This window comes from Arvicanthis niloticus, chromosome 14, assembly GCF_011762505.2.
Source record: "Arvicanthis niloticus isolate mArvNil1 chromosome 14, mArvNil1.pat.X, whole genome shotgun sequence".
Lineage (NCBI taxonomy): Eukaryota > Metazoa > Chordata > Mammalia > Rodentia > Muridae > Arvicanthis > Arvicanthis niloticus.
In genome coordinates this window covers 71,349,006-71,355,348 of record NC_047671.1, presented here as the reverse complement: position 1 = coordinate 71,355,348, position 6,343 = coordinate 71,349,006, and positions in this window count along the sequence as shown.

The following is a 6,343-nucleotide window of genomic DNA, read 5'->3' as shown; positions in this document are numbered from 1 at the left end:
GATCCCTAGGTGGGGAAATCTCTGAATGGCCTTTCCTTCAGTCTCTGCTCCACTCTTTGTCCCTGCATTCCTTTAGAAAGGAGAAATTCTGGGTTATGGAGGTGAGTGGGGGAGCCCCATCCCTCAACGGGGGGGGGGGGGGGGGCCAAGGACATATCTAACCTCTGGATATGGTCTCTAGAGGTTCTCCCTCCCCTCTGTGTGGTATTTCATCTAATGTCATCTCAGTGGGTGGCTCTTGCTTTCCTGGAATCTGAGACTTTCTGGGTGCCATTCCCCATCCCCCCATTGCTACACACCTCTGATCAATTTCCTGACCATCTCCTCCATCTCCTCCCATACCTAATTCTTTCCTTCTTTTTCCCCTCCTCCTCTTCTCTTTCTCCAAAGGCCCTTCCACCTTCTACTTTCCTTGATTATTTTGTTCCCCCTTCTAAGTAGAACTAAAGCATCCACTCTTTGGTTTTTCTTCCCCTTGAGCTTCATATGGTCCATGAGTTGTATCCTGAGTATTTCACATTCTTTGTCTAATATCCACTTATCAGTGAGTACATACCATGTGTGGTCTTTTGTGACTGAATTACCTCACTCAGGATGATATTTTCTAGTTCCATCCATTTGCCTAAGAATTTCATGAAGTCATTGTTTTTAATAGCTGAGTAGTATTTCATTGTGTAAATGTACCACATTTTTTGTATCCATTCCTCTGTTCAGGGACATCTGGGTTGTTTCCAGCTTTTAGCTATTATAGATATGGCTGTTATGAACATAGTGGAGTATTTGTTTTTATTACATGTAGGAGCATCTTCTGGGTATATGCCCAGGAGTGGTATAGTTGAGTTCTCAGGTAATGCTATGTCCAATTTTCTGAGGAACCATCAGACTGATTTCCAGAGTGGTTGTACAAAGCTTGCAATCCCACCAGCAATGGAGGAGTGTTCTTCTTTCTCCACATCCTTGCCAGTATCTGCTGTCACCTGAGTTTTTGATCTTAGCCATTCTGACTGGTGTGAGGTAGAATCTCACTGTCATTTTGATTAGCATTTCCATGATGACTAAGAATGTTGAATATTTCTTTAGGTGTTTCTCGGCCATTCAAGTTTCCTCAGTTGAGAATTCTCTGTTTAGCTCTGTTCTCCATTTTTAATAGGGTTATTTGGTTGTCTTGAGTCTAACTTCTTGAGTTCTTTGTTATGTATTAGATATTTGCCCTCTATCAGATGTAGGATTGATAAAGATTCTTTCCCAATCTGTTGGTTGCCATTTTGTCATATTGACAGTGTCCTTTGCCTTACAGAAGCTTTTCAGTTTTATGGGGTCCCATTTGTCAATTCTTGATCTTAGCAATTAGTTCTTTTCAGGAAAATTTCTCCTGTGCTCATGTAATTGAGGCTTCTTCCCACTTTCTCTTCTATTAGTTTCAGTGTATCCGGTTTTATGTGAAGGTCCTTGATCCAGTTGGACTTGAGCTTTGTACAGGGAGATGAGAATGGATCCATTTGCATTCTTGTACATATTGTCTGCCAGTTGAATCAGCACCATTTGTCAAAAATGCTGTCTTATTTCCACAGGATGGTTTCAGTTTCTTTGTCAAAGATCAAGTGACCATAGGTGTGTGGGTTCATTTCAGGGTCTTCAGTTCTATTCCATTGATCTACCTGCCTGTCTCTGTACCAATACCATGCAGTTTTTATCACTACTGTTCTGTAGTACAGCTTGAAGTCAGGGTTAGTGATTTCCCTAGAAGTTCTTTTATTGTTGAGGATAGTTTTCACTATCCTGGGTTTTTTGTTATTCCAAATGAATTTGAGAATTGCTCTTTCTAACTCTATGAAGAATTGAGTTGCAATTTTTATGGGAATTGCATTGAATCTGTAGAATGGCAAGATGGCCATTTTTGCTATATTAATTCTGCCAATCCATGAGCATGGGCGATCTCTCCATCTTCTGAGATCTTCGATTTCTTTCTTCAGAGACTTGAAGTTCTTGTCATACAGATCTTTCATGTGCTTGGTTAGATTCACTCCAAGATATTTTATATTATTTCTGACTATTGAGAAGGGTGCTGTTTCCCTAATTTCTTCCTCAGCCTGTTTATCCTTTGAGTATATAAAGGCTACTGATTTGATTGGGTTAATTTTGTATCCAGCCACTTTGCTGAAGTTGTTAATCAGCGGTAGGAGTTCTCTGGTAGAATTTTTGGGAGTCACTTAAGTATAATATATTATCTACAAACAGTGATATTTTTACTTCTTCCTTTCCAATTTGTATCCCTTTGACCTCCTTTTGTTGTCTAATTGCTCTAGCTAGAACTTCAAGTACTATATTAAATAGATAGGGAGAGAGTGAGCAGCCTTGTCTGGTCCCTGATTTTAGTGGGATTGTTTCAAGGTTTTGTTCATTTAGTTTGATGTTGGCTACTGGTTTGCTGTATATTGCTTTCACAATGTTTAGGTATGGGCCTTGAATTCCTAATCTTTCCAAGACTTTTAACATGAAGGGATGCTGAATTTTGTCAAATGCTTTCTCAGCATCTAGTGAGATGATGATTTTTTTCCCTTTGAGTGTGTTTATGTAGTGGATTACCTTGATGGATTTCTGTATAATGAGCCATTCCTGCATCCCTGGGATAAAACAAACCTACTTGATCTTGATGAATGACCATTTTGATGTGTTCTTGGATTCGGTTTGCAGGAATTTTATTGAGTATTTTTGCATTGCTATTCATAAGGGAAATTGGTCTGAAGTTCTCTTTCTTTGTTGTGTCTTTGTGTGGTTTTTATATCAGTGTAACTGTGGTTTCATAGAAGGAATTGGGTAGCATTCCTACTGTTTCTATTTTGTGGAATAGTTTGAAGAGTATTGGTATTAGGGCCCCTTTAATCCTCTGATAGAATTCTGGACCCATTTGGTCCTGGGCTTTTTTTTTTTTTTTTTTTTTTTTGTTGGGAGAATTTTAATGACTGCTTCTATTTCTTTAGGGGTTATTGGACTGTTTAGATGGTTTATGTGATCCTGATTTAACTTTGGAAAATTTTTCTGTCTTAGAAAATTGTCCATTTCATCCAGATTTTCCAGTTTTGTTAAATATAATCTTTTGTAGTAGGATCTGATGATTTTTTGAACTTCTTCTGTTTCTGTTGTTATATCTCCATTTTCATTTCTGATTTTGTTAAGTTGGATACTGTCTTTGTGCCTTCTGGTTAGCCTGACTAAGAGTTTATCTATCTTGTTGATTTTCTCAAAGAATCAACTCTTGGTTTTGTTGATTCTTTGTATAGTTCTTTTTGTTTCTACTTGGTTGATTTCAGCCCTGAGTTTGATTATTTCCTGCCATCTACTCCTCTTTGGTATGTTTGCTTATTTTTGTTCTAGAGCTTTCAGGTGTGCTGTTAAGCTGCTAGTGTGTGCTTTCTCCAGTTTCTTTTTGGGGGCACTCAGAGCTATGAATTTTCCTCTTAGTAGTGTTTTCATTGTGTCACATAAGTTTGGGTATGTTATGCCTTCATTTTCATTAAATTCTAAAAAGTCTTTAATTTCTTTATTTCTTTATTTCATCCCTGAAAAAGTTATTGTTGAGTAGAGTGTTGTTCCGTTTCCATGTGTATGTGGGCTTTCTGTTGTTTCTGTCATTATTGAAGATCAGCCTTAGTCCATGGTGATCTGATAGGATGCATGGGATTATTTCAGTCTTCTTGTATCTGTTGAGGCCTGTTTTGTGACAAATTATATAGTCTATTTTTGGAGAAGGTACCACAATATACTGAGAAGAAGGTATATTCTTTTGTTTGAGCTAAATAAGAATAAATATTCCCTTTCCAGAATAAATCCAGTTTAGCCCTAGTATTTTCATTCTGTATCTTCTGAGTTGATTATCTAGTTGGTTGATATAGTGATTTAATTAATCATTAGACAGTTTGTTAGTCAGTTTGTCCCATAATGCTCCTCTCTTGAGCTATCCTGGAGGTATTTTGTTCTCATAGTGACCACAAGGTTGGACACTTTCAGTCTGCAAATGTTCTGTTTTGCTAAATTTTACATAAGGTTGAAATGTTTCAGAGTGTGGTGGCCCAGGTCTTTAAGGCCAGCACTCAGGAGGCAGATTTCTGAGTTTAAGGTCAACATAGAGAATTCCAGGGTAGCCAGGACAGCATAGGGAGACTCTTTCTACACAAAGCAATGAATGGGTGGCTACTCTTTCCATTGACTTCATGATTGAATCTCGCTACGGCTCACCTGGAATTGCTACTTGACATTTAGTGAAAAGTCTTTAATAATTAGAGTACTATCCTGGTGTCTTTTCTTTTGATGTTTTCTTTTTCAGATTGTGTTGATTTCATCTAATTTTTAACCCCTAATTGCCATGATTACATTTAGCACACTTTGTAATCTTAACCTGAGGCCTGAGCTAAGGTGACCAACTTTGCTTCTGAGGTGGAGAACTTCTATCGCCACAGTTCTTGGGGGCCACTCTTCTTTTTCTTAATCAGTCTTGCCAGTGATTTCAGTTTTCCTATGCTTTCAAGAGCTGTCATGTTGATTCCAAGCATTGTACCTGGGTTTTCCTGGTTCCCTCCTAGACCCATCTCTTTTCTTGCCTTCTTTGGTTTTGTTGTCTTCAGTTCTAATTTGCTTCTCAGAATTCAGCTCCTTATCAGTCTTTCTACTTATTTTCAAAGAAAGACATTCACCCAAATCCTGCTGTGTAGGGCAGCATGCTTGCATTATGGTGCAAACCTTAAGTATTTCTTTTAATATTGTCACCATTTACTTTGGGACTTATGAATTGCTTAGTAAAATGATTTGTTTTAATTTGGAAAGTATGAGATTTTTGATTATTGATGCTAACTTGTGGTACAATTGCATTTTAACAATATTATCAGAAGTAATTTGGATATTATTAAATTAACCTGGGTAAATGTATTAAATTATTTTTAGTAAATGTATATAGAATTATCAATCATCACTGCAGTCTACTTTTAGGGTATTATTGCTGCCACGTCAGTAAAGAGCCCTTGTGCCATTTTCAGGCAAACTGTAATGACATTTTAGGCAAAAATCTATGTTTTGTATGGAGCTGACTCTGAAATGTATTGTTGACTGCTCTATATCTCCATCTGTACTGCACACTGCATAACATATACTGACCTATATAAGTGTTTAAACTAGCTTAAAGTCAGTTGTCTATCTCAGTTGGCACATGAAGGATGTTCAACAGTTGAAGATCACACAGTCTTGCACAACACAACTCTGTACCTTCTGTAGAAGGGAACAAAACTGTTTTCTCATCTGTCTCTGCATCCTTCAGAAATATTATGGAAATTCCTCACTCTGACCATAATTTTAATCATGCACCTCACATGGTCTAATCTACTATTTGCATCTATTGGGCCTTTCACTGTTCTGTGGCCTTTAACTAAAAGCACTTAACATTTACTGTGCTCGAGTCTCTCATTTGTGCGTGTGATTACACTCACCCATGATAAACATGAAGTTCTTATGAATTCAGTGCTTCATTTCAATGCATAGAAATTCTATGTGCCTAACTTAGAGGCAATTTTCTAAAGAAAAAAAATCAAATTTTTGTTTTTGTGTTTATTTGTTTGTTTGTTTCCCTAAAGGACTCCAGTGAAAAAAGACCACCTGGTCTATCCTCAGAATGTCAGCTAAAAATCACAGATTCAGCCCAAACAACCTTATGCTTTATTACCCCCAAGTCTCTCTTCCAGGCCACATGATGTACTTCAAAGAAGAGATAAGCTCCTTCCAGCATTTGTGTGACCTTTTAACCAGAACACTTATCTATGTTGGGTCCCATTGGACTGAGCTGCTACACATAGGACCTTCCTACTACCTGGTCCTCCATGCCACTGAAACCTAAATAGGATACTTCCATGAGCAACTATCCTAGTTTGCTTTCTTGTCTGGAACAAATATCATCACCAAATGCAACTGGTGAAGGAAAGGAGGGAGGGTTTGTTTCACCTTACAGCTTACAGTCCAAACTGAGAAGTCAGAGCAGACACTCAAGAAGGAGCCTGGAAGCAGGAACAGAAGCAGAGACCATAAAGGAGTGCTACTTACTAGCTTTGTCTTCATGGACCACTCAGCTTCTTTCTTGTAGAACTCAGAACCTCCTTCCCAGTGGTGGCAGCTGTCCACATGTCTGGGTCCTCCTCCATCAGTCATTGATCAAGACAATGCTTCAAAGGTTTTCCTACAGGCCACACTGGCTGAAAGGTTTTTCTTTTTCCTCAACTGAAGCTCCCTCTTTCTAGATGACCCTAGCTTGTGTCAGGTTAACAAAAACCAGCACAGAGGCTTATTCTGGCATTTAATGACT